Source organism: Palaemon carinicauda, chromosome 1, assembly GCF_036898095.1.
Source record: "Palaemon carinicauda isolate YSFRI2023 chromosome 1, ASM3689809v2, whole genome shotgun sequence".
Taxonomy (NCBI): domain Eukaryota; kingdom Metazoa; phylum Arthropoda; class Malacostraca; order Decapoda; family Palaemonidae; genus Palaemon; species Palaemon carinicauda.
The window spans coordinates 227,496,469-227,511,468 of NC_090725.1; the positions used below are offsets into that span (position 1 = coordinate 227,496,469).

Here is a 15,000-nt window from a genome sequence, read left to right on the forward strand (position 1 = left end):
TTGACAGACAACAGTCACCTTTTGGCAAGTACGGGAAAAAAATCCTTTCTGTGAAGGACTTTCCAAGAATATTACTTTACTAACAAGAATTTGGATATTATTTCCGGAAAATGATTCTTTGAATATCACAAAACGGCTTGCTTTATTGACCTTCGGGTGACCTTTATTAGAGCTGTTCTTACAATCTTTTATATATCTACTAGACAAACAAACAAAATCCGTGAATTAAAGTCCCACGAACATGGTGTATAATAGAAATCACGAAAAAAACTAGCGCGGAAACTGTATCAGTTCAGTAAACTTCACTCAGTTAAGGCTAATTCCCAAATGCCCTAACCCAATAGGATCCAGTAGTAAGGGTACAGTGGGGAGGTAGCGGTTGTTAGTGCCAGCAGTGCCGCTCACGCCTTGCACTGTAGGAATTTCTTAATGGTGTTGGCAGCATTCTTTCGATCTATAGATGCACTCTCTTATAAACATCTGTTCACGCTTCATTTCTTCCACCCCGCTGTTTTAACTGTCAAGTTTTATTTCCAAGTGCAACAGCGGAGTTTAAACTAACCCCACCCCAGTCGGCCCCCGCCCACGCTCGGGAGCGTGGCCCAAATTTGCTGGTCCAATACAATACTAATCCAATTAGAATCAGATTTTAACGACATTTAACAAACCTAAAGATTAGAAATCTCTCTCTCTCTCTCTCTCTCTCTCTCTCAGAAGAAGAAGAAGAAGAAGAAGAAGAAGAAATGGATATTAACCACAAACTTTTAGAACATAGCTACACATATCAAGTTATCATATCAAAATGGTTTAGGACTTGAAAAACTCGGAATTATATGGGCTTTTTTATCCTCATAGGCCCGTTTTTTTTTATTTAAAAACGGGTAGATGGAAACATCATTCAGAAGTCGACGATGGTGGTTTTTGTGTGGTTGTGTCTATGTGTTTGTGACTTGTGTAGCTTTAGAAATTCTTTGTATACGTAACTGCTTCATTTCTCGAGGAAGGCTTTGTGAACACTTTACTGTTAGTATGAATGAAAAGTTTATATGGATACTTTATTGCTTAAATACCCGATCACAGCTACGCACGAATGGTGCGCATGGCCGCGGATAGAGCAACTGCAGCCTGGTGCGGATGGCCACGGATAAAACAACTGTAACTTGGTGCGAATGGGTACGGATAGAACAACTGTAACTTAGTGCAAATGCCCGCGGATAGAGCCACTGTAACTTGGTGCGAATGGCCGCAGATAAAGCAATTGCAGCCTGGTGCGGATGACCGTGGATAGAGCAATTGCAGCCTGGTGTGAATGGCCATGGATAAAACAACTGTAACTTGGTGCGAATGGCCACGGATAGAACACCTGTAACTTGGTGCGAATGGCTGAGAATAGAATACCTGTAACTTGGTGTGAATGGCCGCGGATAGAACAACTGTAACTTGGTTTGATAGAGAAACTGCAGCTTGGTGCGGATTGCCATGGATAGAGCAATTGCAGCCTGGTGCGAATGGCCACAGGTAAAACAACTATAACTTGGTGGGAATGGCCGCGGAGAGAGCAACTGTAACTTGGTGCGAATGGCCACGGAGAGAGCAACTGTAATTTAGTGGGAATGGCCACGGATAGAATAACTGTAACTTGGTGTGAATGGTCGTGGATAGAACAACTGTAACTTGGTGCGAATGGTCGTGGATAGAACAACTGTAACTTGGTGTGAATGGTCGTGGAGAGAGCAACTGTAAGCTGGTGCAAATGGCCACGGATTGAATAACTATAACTTGGTGTGAATGGCCGTGGATAGAGAAAGTGTAACATGGTGCGAATGGCTGCGGATAGAACAACTGTAACTTGTTGTGAATAGTCACGGATAGAACAACTGTAACTTGGTGTGAATGGCTGTGGATAGAGCAAGTGTAACATGGTGCGAATGGCTGTGGATAAAACAACTGTAACTTGGTGTGAATGGCCGTGGATAGAGTAACTGCAAGCTGGTGCGTATGGCCACGTATAGAATAACAGTAACTTGGTGCGAATGGCCGTGGATAGAGCAAGTGTAACATGGTGTAATTGACCGCAGATAAAACAACTGTAACTTGGTGTGAATAGCCTTGGATAGAGCAACTGTAAGCTGGTGTGAATGGCTGTGGATAGAACAACTGTAACTTGGTGCGCATGGCCGTGGATAAAACAACTGTAACTTGGTGTGAATGGCCGTGGATAGAGAAACTGCAAACTGGTGTGAATGGCCATAGATAGAACAACTGTAACTTAGTGCGAATGGTCGCGGATAGAGCAACTGTAACTTGGTGCAAATGGCCGCGGATAGAGCAACTGTAACTTGGTGCAAATTGCCGCGGATACAGCAACTGTAACTTGGTGTGAATGGCCGTGGATAGAGCAACTGTAACTTGGTGCAAATGGCTGCGGACAGAAAAACAAACTTGGTGCGAATGGCCACAGATTGAGCAACTGTAACTTGGTTTAAAAAGCTGAGGATAGAGCAACTGTAACTTGGTGCGAATGGCCGGGGATAGAACAACTGTAACTTGGTGCGAATGGCTGCGGATAGAGCAACTATAACATGGTGCGAATGGCCGCGGATAGAGCAACTGTAACTCGGTGCGAATGGCTGCTGATTAAACAACTGTAACTTGGTGCGAAGGGCCGCTGATTGAACAACTGTAACTTGGTGCGAATGGCCGCTGATTGAACAACTGTAACTTGGTGCGAATGGCCGCTGATTGAACAACTGTAACTTGGTGCGAATGGCCGCGGATAGAACAACTGCAGCTTGGTGTGTATGAGCGATGAAAGAGCAACTGCAACCTGGTGCGGATGGCCATGGATAGAGCAACTTCAGCCTTGTGCGAATGCCCGCGAATAAAACAATTGCAGCTTGGTGCAAATGGCCGCGGATAGGACAACTGCTAGCCTAGTGCGAATGGCCGCGAATAGAACAATTGCAGCTTGGTGCGAATGGGCGATGATAGAGCAACTGCAGCCAAGTGCGGATGGCTGTGGATAGAGCAACTGCAGCCTGGTGTGGATGGCCGCGGATAGACCAACTGCAGCCTGGTGCAGATGACTGCAGATAGAACAACTGCAGCCTGGTGCTGATGGCTGCAGATAGAGCAACTTCAGCTTGGTGTGGATGGCCGCGGATAGAGCAACTGCAGCCATCCGTGTTGAATCCTCACTCCAAGCGTAATTTGTCCATGCCTGAGCTTACTTTTGACCGCAACATGCACCTAGATCTCTCGGCGAATTTTATAATTGATCGTTTGCTCCAGTGGATTAAAAAATCTATGCGCATGACAAGTTTCCCTGTTGTATACTTAACTCTTTTTGAACGGCATCCGCCGCTATCTGTACTTTAACCACGACTTCAGCACTCTCCGGGGATGGATACACATGCACATTTTTCCATGATAAGCTACAGTATATTCCATGTTTATATGTTTTTCAGCTGAATAATGCCAGAGAACTTCAAATCAATCAATCAATTGCTGCTGAATACATAATATTTTTTCAGAAGGGTTGCTTCATTTGTCTCTGTACAACGAAAACATTATATAGCATCTGAAGTGGTTATTGTATAATTTGAAAAAAAAAATATATTTCATTATAGATGATAGTAAAGTACTTTCTTTCTGTGTAAAACAGCTTTATATTCATTTTGAAGTGATTATTGTATGGGATAACTCCACGATAAGCTGTCGAAAGATAACTCGTTGATAATAACTGACCTTGCGTTATACAGAAATGTAAAGAAATTTATCGATTTGTATCTTTTGACGCAAGAAGTCTACTAAAATGTATAACTATAAGGTATACAATGAACAAAAAACTTTCCTCCTGATGACACAAGAAAGATATTTCTGATCCAGAGAGAGAGAGAGAGAGAGAGAGAGAGAGAGAGAGAGAGAGAGAGAGAGAGAGAGATTTTCAGTTCATTAAACAAATATGTTCGTAGGGTCTTCTGTTGCTCCACCTTACGTGTGACGCTGTGAACTGGATAATTCTTGATTTTTTTTTTTCGGGGGCTTAAAATAAATAGTAGCTCACTCCTATGTGTACAATGGACAATATCAATAGGAAATATGTGCAAGTATTTTATATCATTGATAAGAGCATACAAAATGTATCAAATTGGTTTTGGTAATTTTACTCTTCTGCTCAAATGAATATACCCGATGACCATTGCAATTACATATAAATCTTTATTTATCATATATTATTTCACGTACTCATAATTGTGGACTACAAGTTGTAACACATATCTATGGGGAATAAAGATTACAAGTTTTGAACAAGCTATTATCTGTAATGTTTGCTGGCGTAAACTCCTTGGACAAAAATATCAGTTTTCCTTGCTTATTTTAATCGGTGTCCTTACTGTTAATACATACGTACTATATCCGCAGTGTCCGAACTACCTGCGTAATCTCTTCGTGGTGAGATAGACAAAATTCTGTACTTATTCGGTATTGCCACACCGTATTCTCTCCAAGCCATCCGGGCGTAGGTGTGATCGCGGTACATTAGTAAACAGAAAGTTATACGGGGATTTTTTAGATGAATTTACAGGTAAGATCATAGATATACTTTATTACCAAGCATACTTTGTAATGTTTGGTGTAATTTAGCGGTTATGATATCGAGGAAGGTTAGATGAATGCTATATTTCTTATGATACTGAATAAAACGTATAAAGATGCTTTATTGCTTCATATAGCGAGAAAAATTACACGGAGACTTGTGTTTATTATATCGAGATAGACTAGATTAATCATTTCCTGCTTAGTTGACCATGGATGGTGTAGGGTAAGATTTTAAATAAGTGAATAAGCCAGATTGCAGACGGAAAGATTAAAGAATAACAGTGTATAGTTTTAAGAACGGAAGAAGATGTTTGAATGTATAAGGCTTTGTGAGAGTTTCAAAATACTGAAGAGGACTATAGTCTGCAGCATAGGAAGTAAGTAACATAGGTGAAATAATTATCCATAAGGTTAGTTGTTTCTTAAGCAATCTGACTATACAGAAAATACGTGAAGTGTGGAGTTGGTCATACAACGTTAACGAGGAATTGCAATGACAAAACAGCTTCATCATTTCTATGAAAGGAGAAAGTTTAAAGCAAATATTAGCATGCGTGACAGAGCAAATTTATATCAGGAATATGAAGAAAAGTATGTCAGGACAGATGGTACAAGAATCTATTCATCATCATCATCATAATCTCCTCCTACGCCTATTGATGCAAAGGGCCGCAGCTGTATTTCGCCAGTCGTCTCTATCTTGAGCTTTTAAATCAATGCTTCTCCATTCATCATCATCTACTTTATATTCAATAGTCCTCAGCCATGTAGGCCTGGGTCTTCCAACTCTTCTAATGCCTTGTGGAGCACATTTTTCGAAAGTTTGCTGTACTAATCTCTCTTGGGGAGTGCTAAGGCCATGTCCAAACTATCTCTTCCTACCCCTCACCGTGATCTCATTCACATATGGCACTTGGGTAATCTCTTATACTTTCATTTCTAATCCTATTTTGCTATTTAACGCATATTCTTCTGAAAGCTTTATCATCAAATTTATAAAATCTGTTGGTTATTGTTTCATTGTCATATCTAGGAACTATAATCGCTAATAAAGGGTCTTTAGAGTTGGATTTTAATGAAAGATTGAAAAAAAGCCGATCAGATAATGGCTAGATTAAAATTTGGAAATCATATAAAAATCAGGCTATTTATCAGTTTAGTGAGATCGATGTTACTGTATGGTCATGAGTTGGTGCAGGACAATGAGATAATATCCAACAGATTTTGTAGATATGAAAATAAAGCCTCGGAAGAATATTAGGATCTAAATGGCAGGACAGGATTAAAAATGAAACTATAAGAGGTCACTAGATGGAGATGGTTTGGACATGCCCTTCGCACTCCTCAAGAGTGATTTGTACAGAAAATTTTCAACTGGGCTCCACAAGACACTAGAAGAGCTGTAAGACCTAAGCCAGCATGGCTGAGGACTAAGAAACTTGAAATAGGATATGATGAATGGAGAAGTATTGATTTGAAAGCTCAAGATAAGAGACAACTGGTGAAATCTAACTGAGGCCCTTTGCGTCAATAGGTGTAGAAGGAGATGATAATATACATCACATATGTGTGGATAACATTATTCACGTAAGCATGTATCAGCTTCCCTATTTATGTAAATTCTGGTCAGTAATTTTCTCATCAATCTCCATCATTCATCTTCAATTATGTTTTATAACAAACTTTAACGATAAGTATCAGTTGAAAATCCCGTTACTTTTACAAAAACTTGTCCAAACTCGCATTTTGCATAATTTCGAATGATTTCTCTGAGCTGACAACAAAATTGGCAGAAATACCCGATGGCAAGGTATTATCATCATGCTTCGCATGTTACTTTAGTTGTTAATTATGTGTAAATGCTGAAAAGAATATCATGATAAAGTTGGAAATAGAAATGACGAAAGAATTAACATACGAGTATGAAAATATGTAATAAATTGTAGAGAAGAATGTTTAAAATAGCTTGGCGATTTAAATTAAAAGAATATTGACAACACGCATTTACTGAAGATAACAAAATATGTTCTTTTAAGGCCGGTTTTGAATGGCATAGGGACCGCAAATTACAAGACAATGGCCGAGAGACTAACTATATATGCATATGATCAGCGCCCATGCTCCCTCTCTGTCAATCTAAGAACAGGGAGAACCAGGCAATGGCAGTTATTGGCTTAACAGGTAGACCTATGGTTCCATCCCTAGCTCCAAGGAACTTGACTCATTGAGCTGATAAGTCTCCTCCTTTTAATAATGATAATAAAGATGTCTTTGTTCCAGACACCACTAGAGACACTAGAGCTTGAGCGGATCTTGAACTCCCGCCCAACACATTGCCAGGAAGGGAAGTTTTCAACATTATACCACAGCCTTGACTCCATAGTTTCATCTATATAATTGATACTTATATCACAATGGGGATAGGAGTAGCCCCATCCTTTCAGCAACCACCTCCCCCTCACAATTTCCAGCCTTCTACTTTACCTCCGTTCCAATGTTTTTCTTTGCTTTTGAAGTGCAATATATCAATTTTTGCTGCAACAGCAGTGTTTCCCCAAAGTTTCAACTCGTGACTGAATAGCATTTCAGGCCCTAGCACTAGGATCCTTTCCCACATCTAGTCCCATCTAACCAAACCTCTAAGTTGACCTTATCTTATATCATACACAATCATATTATCTATTCAAGTTAATTATCCTGAAACTAATATGATTGTTTACACGTTTCTGACTAATTTGACTTAATGTTGTTCTATTACTGTCACTAAAATATGGGTCTTGAAAAGCAGCAACCTATCTCAAAGAGTAGAAATTATTAAAGCAAGGGAGCTGTAAGCCTTATCAGACGAGTTTGAATTTACTAAAAATGTGTTAATTATTGGTAGATCACTTCTTGAAATAGTTATTTACCTGGGGGTCTTGGCGTTAATGCCTTCCAGTGCACCTCACAGAGTGTACTGTAGGCAATGCTGTCCAACTTTTATTAACTTTTAAGTCATAGAGCAATTATGAGATTTTCTGTTAGTTGCTGCTTTGTTCTGAATAACCTCCAGAGCTCAAGTTCTTGGCTATATATTACAAATTCCTCACATCCACCCATTTATTTATTAGTGGTCGACCAATATTAGATATGTGTCTATTTTGTTTTTCTCAGTTTGTACAAAATCAAAGGTTTGCTCTTCATATAATTTCAAAAGACTACAAATCAACATATAACAGCGCTACATTAAAACCTCAAGGTGACTCCTGGCCCACGAATTGCAATTTTTGGGACATTTCTAAGAGGTTACCATAGAAAGGAATAATGACGCAGACCAGAGTGCAGTTCGAAGCAATACTCCAAAGCAATTTTGTTGACATTAATCAGATTTTCTCTCCTTTTGCCAGTCTAATGAAGAGCATATAAATCGTATATGGGTGATTATCCAAGAGCCCGTGTCTGGTCGTAGCAACAAGCAATCTATTACTGCTCCTTCTTGAATGTGAGGTATTTTGTGTTGGGATTTTCCACTCTTTGCCCATCAGTATGTAAGTGCTTCAAATATGGCATTCAGACTGAAATCATATATATATTGTTTTATAGTCTTTGGTGCTTGAAAGAGTTAGTTCAATACCCTAGGGTATTTTAAGCTAATTGAAAAATTTAAATTTTGTTAATGGTTGTTTCACGGGCCATATTGTAGAGTTGTTTAGCGTTCATAATAGGATTTTCTAAAAAAAAAAAAAAAAAAAAAAAAAAAAAAAAAAAAAAAAAAAGGTTTCCACTTTGTTTGCGATTATTATTCATTCTAAATCAAGTTTAGGAAAAACTGGCCACCAGATGACTGGACTACTTGTGGTTAATCAGTTCCAGAAGTTGTAATGATAACGTAGTCTTTTGTTTTTTTCAGCTGTTTTCCTAACCCTGAAATTTATATTGCAAATCCATTGATAAGGATATAGAATTTTTTTTTTTTTTTTTTTTTTTACATTGGCATTGTTTGTGAGTATTATATTACTAGTTATGACAGGGAAGTTGTTTAGTTAACTTACTGAAATATTTACAGATCTACACAAAGGAATGCTTTCTGCGTGATTATGTTTTTTCACAGATCACAAAAGGATGAGGAACCTGCCTGGCATTACGAATACCTGGAAGGGTACGCGAGGACATGAAGGTTGAAAACCCCCGAGTTCCTGGATCCAGATTCTACAGAACTCGGAATATCAGGTTCCATAGGTTATTCGGGAGCTTATACTCCATGTTTACATTTATTTACAACTTTAATCGTAGGAATTCGAACGGGAAATACATTGAAATCTGAATATATCTTTGTGTTCACGCACTAACTATATATATATATATATATATATATTATATATATATATATATATATATATATATATATATATATATATATGTGTGTGTGTGTATATATATATACATATATGATAAATTTTGCACATTTTTACGTGTTTTTCATATTCAAATAAGCCATATATATTTTTGATACATTAATGTCTGGATTCTCTTAACGACCTCGGGATCAGAGCCCCAGGCGAAATCACACAAAGACAAGAGCTTGGCTCCGGCCGGGAATCCAACCCTGGTCGGTAAGCTTGTACAGACAGTGACTAACCCACTTGGCCACGAAGAAAGATAAAAGTCAATGACAATTCTTCTGTACTTATACCTGTCGAATTCAGGTATTTTGTACTTAGAATTGAAATCAACCCATCTTCACCATCGTAGCTAATTGGTAGTTTGTTACTTGGCATTCAATTAATGATAAATTTTGCACATTTTTACGTGTTTTTCATATTCAAATAAGCCATATATATTTTTGATACATTAATGTCTGGATTCTCTTAACGACCTCGGGATCAGAGCCCCAGGCGAAATCACACAAAGACAAGAGCTTGGCTCCGGCCGGGAATCGAACCCTGGTCGGCAAGCTTGTACAGACAGTGACTAACCCACTTGGCCACGAAGAAAGATAAAAGTCAATGACAATTCTTCTGTACTTATACCTGTCGAATTCAGGTATTTTGTACTTAGAATTGAAATCAACCCATCTTCACCATCGTAGCTAATTGGTAGTTTGTTACTTGGCATTCAATCAATGATAAATTTTGCACATTTTTACGTGTTTTTCATATTCAAATAAGCCATATATATTTTTGATACATTAATGTCTGGATTCTCTTAACGACCTCGGGATCAGAGCCCCAGGAGAAATCACACAAAGACAAGAGCTTGGCTCCGGCCGGGAATCGAACCCTGGTCGGCAAGCTTGTACAGACAGTGACTAACCCACTTGGCCACGAAGAAAGATAAAAGTCAATGATAATTCTTCTGTACTTATACCTGTCGAATTCAGGTATTTTGTACACAGAATTGAAATCAACCCATCTTCACCATCGTAGCTAATTGGTAGTTTGTTACTTGGCATTCAATTAATGATAAATTTTGCACATTTTTACGTGTTTTTCATATTCAAATAAGCCATATATATTTTTGATACATTAATGTCTGGATTCTCTTAACGACCTCGGGATCAGAGCCCCAGGCGAAATCACACAAAGACATGAGCTTGGCTCCAGCCGGGAATCGAACCCTGGTCGGCAAGCTTGTACAGACAGTGACTAACCCACTTGGCCACGAAGAAAGATAAAAGTCAATGACAATTCTTCTGTACTAATACCTGTCGAATTCAGGTATTTTGTACTTAGAATTGAAATCAACCCATCTTCACCATCATAGCTAATTGGTAGTTTGTTACTTGGCATTCAATTAATGATAAATTTTGCACATTTTTACGCGTTTTTCAAATTCAAATAAGCCATATATATTTTTGATACATTAATGTCTGGATTCTCTTAACGACCTCGGGATCAGAGCCCCAGGCGAAATCACACAAAGACAAGAGCTTGGCTCCGGCCGGGAATCGAACCCTGGTCGGCAAGCTTGTACAGACAGTGACTAACCCACTTGGCCACGAAGAAAGATAAAAGTCAATGACAATTCTTCTGTACTTATACCTGTCGAATTCAGGTATTTTGTACTTAGAATTGAAATCAACCCATCTTCACCATCGTAGCAAATTGGTAGTTTGTTACTTGGCATTCAATTAATGATAAATTTTGCACATTTTTACGTGTTTTTCATATTCAAATAAGCCATATATATTTTTGATACATTAATGTCTGAATTCTCTTAACGACCTCGGGATCAGAGCCCCAGGCGAAATCACACAAAGACAAGAGCTTGGCTCCGGCCGGGAATCGAACCCCGGTCGGCAAGCTTGTACAGACAGTGACTAACCCACTTGGCCACGAAGAAAGATAAAAGTCAATGACAATTCTTCTGTACTTATACCTGTCGAATTCAGGTATTTTGTACTTAGAATTGAAATCAACCCATCTTCACCATCGTAGCTAATTGGTAGTTTGTTACTTGGCATTCAATTAATGATAAATTTTGCACATTTTTACGTGTTTTTCATATTCAAATAAGCCATATATATTTTTGATACATTAATGTCTGGATTCTCTTAATGACCTCGGGATCAGAGCCCCAGGCGAAATCACACAAAGACAAGAGCTTGGCTCCGGCCGGGAATCGAACCCTGGTCGGCAAGCTTGTACAGACAGTGACTAACCCACTTGGCCACGAAGAAAGATAAAAGTCAATGACAATTCTTCTGTACTTATACCTGTCGAATTCAGGTATTTTGTACTTAGAATTGAAATCAACCCATCTTCACCATCGTAGCTAATTAGTAGTTTGTTACTTGGCATTCAATCAATGATAAATTTTGCACATTTTTACGTGTTTTTCATGTTCAAATAAGCCATATATATTTTTGATACATTAATGTCTGGATTCTCTTAACGACCTCGGGATCAGAGCCCCAGGCGAAATCACACAAAGACAAGAGCTTGGCTCCGGCCGGGAATCGAACCCTGGTCGGCAAGCTTGTACAGACAGTGACTAACCCACTTGGCCACGAAGAAAGATAAAAGTCAATGACAATTCTTCTGTACTTATACCTGTCGAATTCAGGTATTTTGTACTTGGAATTGAAATCAACCCATCTTCACCATCGTAGCTAATTGGTAGTTTGTTACTTGGCATTCAATTAATGATAAATTTTGCACATTTTTACGCGTTTTTCAAATTCAAATAAGCCATATATATTTTTGATACATTAATGTCTGGATTCTCTTAACGACCTCGGGATCAGAGCCCCAGGCGAAATCACACAAAGACAAGAGCTTGGCTCCGGCCGGGAATCGAACCCTGGTCGGCAAGCTTGTACAGACAGTGACTAACCCACTTGGCCACGAAGAAAGATAAAAGTCAATGACAATTCTTCTGTACTTATACCTGTCGAATTCAGGTATTTTGTACTTAGAATTGAAATCAACCCATCTTCACCATCGTAGCTAATTGGTAGTTTGTTACTTGGCATTCAATTAATGATAAATTTTGCACATTTTTACGCATTTTTCAAATTCAAATAAGCCATATATATTTTTGATACATTAATGTCTGGATTCTCTTAACGACCTCGGGATCAGAGCCCCAGGCGAAATCACACAAAGACAAGAGCTTGGCTCCGGCCGGGAATCGAACCCTGGTCGGCAAGCTTGTACAGACAGTGACTAACCCACTTGGCCACGAAGAAAGATAAAAGTCAATGACAATTCTTCTGTACTTATACATGTCGAATTCAGGTATTTTGTACTTGGAATTGAAATCAACCCATCTTCACCATCGTAGCTAATTGGTAGTTTGTTACTTGGCATTCAATTAATGATAAATTTTGCACATTTTTACGTGTTTTTCATATTCAAATAAGCCATATATATTTTTGATACATTAATGTCTGGATTGTCTTAACGACCTCGGGATCAGAGCCCCAGGCGAAATCACACAAAGACAAGAGCTTGGCTCCGGCCGGAAATCGAACCCTGGTCGGCAAGCTTTTACAGACAGTGACTAACCCACTTGGCCACGAAGAAAGATAAAAGTCAATGACAATTCTTCTGTACTTATACCTGTCGAATTCAGGTATTTTGTACTTAGAATTGAAATCAACCCATCTTCACCATCGTAGCTAATTGGTAGTTTGTTACTTGGCATTCAATTAATGATAAATTTTGCACATTTTTACGTGTTTTTCATATTCAAATAAGCCATATATATTTTTGATACATTAATGTCTGAATTCTCTTAACGACCTCGGGATCAGAGCCCCAGGCGAAATCACACAAAGACAAGATCTTGGCTCCGGCCGGGAATCGAACCCTGGTCGGCTAGCTTGTACAGACAGTGACTAACCCACTTGGCCACGAAGAAAGATAAAAGTCAATGACAATTCTTCTGTACTTATACCTGTCGAATTCAGGTATTTTGTACTTAGAATTGAAATCAACCCATCTTCACCATCGTATCTAATTGGTAGTTTGTTACTTGGCATTCAATTAATGATAAATTTTGCACATTTTTACGTGTTTTTCATATTCAAATAAGCCATATATATTTTTGATACATTAATGTCTGGATTCTCTTAACGACCTCGGGATCAGAGCCCCAGGCGAAATCACACAAAGACAAGAGCTTGGCTCCGGCCGGGAATCGAACCCTGGTCGGCAAGCTTGTACAGACAGTGACTAACCCACTTGGCCACGAAGAAAGATAAAAGTCAATGACAATTCTTTCTGTACTTATACCTGTCGAATTCATGTATTTTGTACTTAGAATTGAAATCAACCCATCTTCACCATCGTAGCTAATTGGTAGTTTGTTACTTGGCATTCAATTAATGATAAATTTTGCACATTTTTACATGTTTTTCATATTCAAATAAGCCATATATATTTTTGATACATTAATGTCTGAATTCTCTTAACGACCTCGGGATCAGAGCCCCAGGCGAAATCACACAAAGACATGAGCTTGGCTCCGGCCGGGAATCGAACCCCGGTCGGCAAGCTTGTACAGACAGTGACTAACCCACTTGGCCACGAAGAAAGATAAAAGTTAATGACAATTCTTCTGTACTTATACCTGTCGAATTCAGGTATTTTGTACTTAGAATTGAAATCAACCCATCTTCACCATCGTAGCTAATTGGTAGTTTGTTACTTGGCATTCAATTAATGATAAATTTTGCACATTTTTACGTGTTTTTCATATTCAAATAAGCCATATATATTTTTGATACATTAATGTCTGGATTCTCTTAACGACCTCGGGATCAGAGCCCCAGGCGAAATCACACAAAGACAAGAGCTTGGCTCCGGCCGGGAATCGAACCCTGGTCGGCAAGCTTGTACAGACAGTGACTAACCCACTTGGCCACGAAGAAAGATAAAAGTCAATGACAATTCTTCTGTACTTATACCTGTCGAATTCAGGTATTTTGTACTTAGAATTGAAATCAACCCATCTGGGGCTGGGGCTCTGATCCCGAGGTCGTTAAGAGAATCCAGACATTAATGTATCAAAAATATATATGGCTTATTTGAATATGAAAAACACGTAAAAATGTGCAAAATTTATCATTAATTGAATGCCAAGTAACAAACTACCAATTAGCTACGATGGTGAAGATGGGTTGATTTCAATTCTAAGTACAAAATACCTGAATTCCGTTCCTCCCAGCCTGGCAAGGGACTCAACCGAGTTCGGCTGGTACTCCTAGGGTGACACAGCCCCCCCTCCCCCGTTATCCACCATAGATGAAGCTTCATAACGCTGAATCCCCTACTGCTGCTACTTCCGCGGTCATCCAAGGCACCAGAGGAAGCAGCAGGGCCTACCGGAACTGTGTCACAATCGCTCGCCATTCATTCCTATTTCTAGCACCCTCTCTTGCCTCTCTCACGTCTACCCTCCTATCACCCAGAGCTTTCTTCACTCCATCCATCCACCCAAACCTTGGCCTTCCTCTTGTACTTCTCCCATCAACTCTTGCATTCACCACCTTCTTTAGCAGACAACTATTTTCCATTCTCTCAACATGGTCAAACCACCTCAACACATTCATATCCACTCTAGCTGCTAACTCATTTCTTACACCCGTTCTTACCCTTAATACTTTGTTCCTAACCCTATCTACTCGAGATACACCAGCCATACTCCTTAGACACTTCATCTCAAATAGTTTCAATTTCTGTGTCTCCGTCACTTTCATTCCCCCACAACTCCGATCCATACATCACAGTTGGTACAGTCACTTTCTCATACAGAACTCTCTTTACATTCATGCCCAGCCCTCTATTTTTTACAACTCCCTTAACTGCCCCAACACTTTGCATCCTTCATTCACTCTCTGACGTACATCTGCTTCCACTACACCATTTGCTGCATCTGCAGACCCCAAGTAATTAAACTGATCCACCTCCTCAA

At 39.2% G+C, this 15,000-nt stretch overlaps 1 protein-coding gene across 2 annotated transcripts in view; it reads left to right on the forward strand.

The window, feature by feature from the left end:
• Nucleotides 1-15,000, forward strand: part of Vps15 (vacuolar protein sorting 15) — a 796,097-nt gene that overhangs the window by 369,230 nt on the left and 411,867 nt on the right. The gene's annotated exons all lie outside the window — the stretch shown is intronic.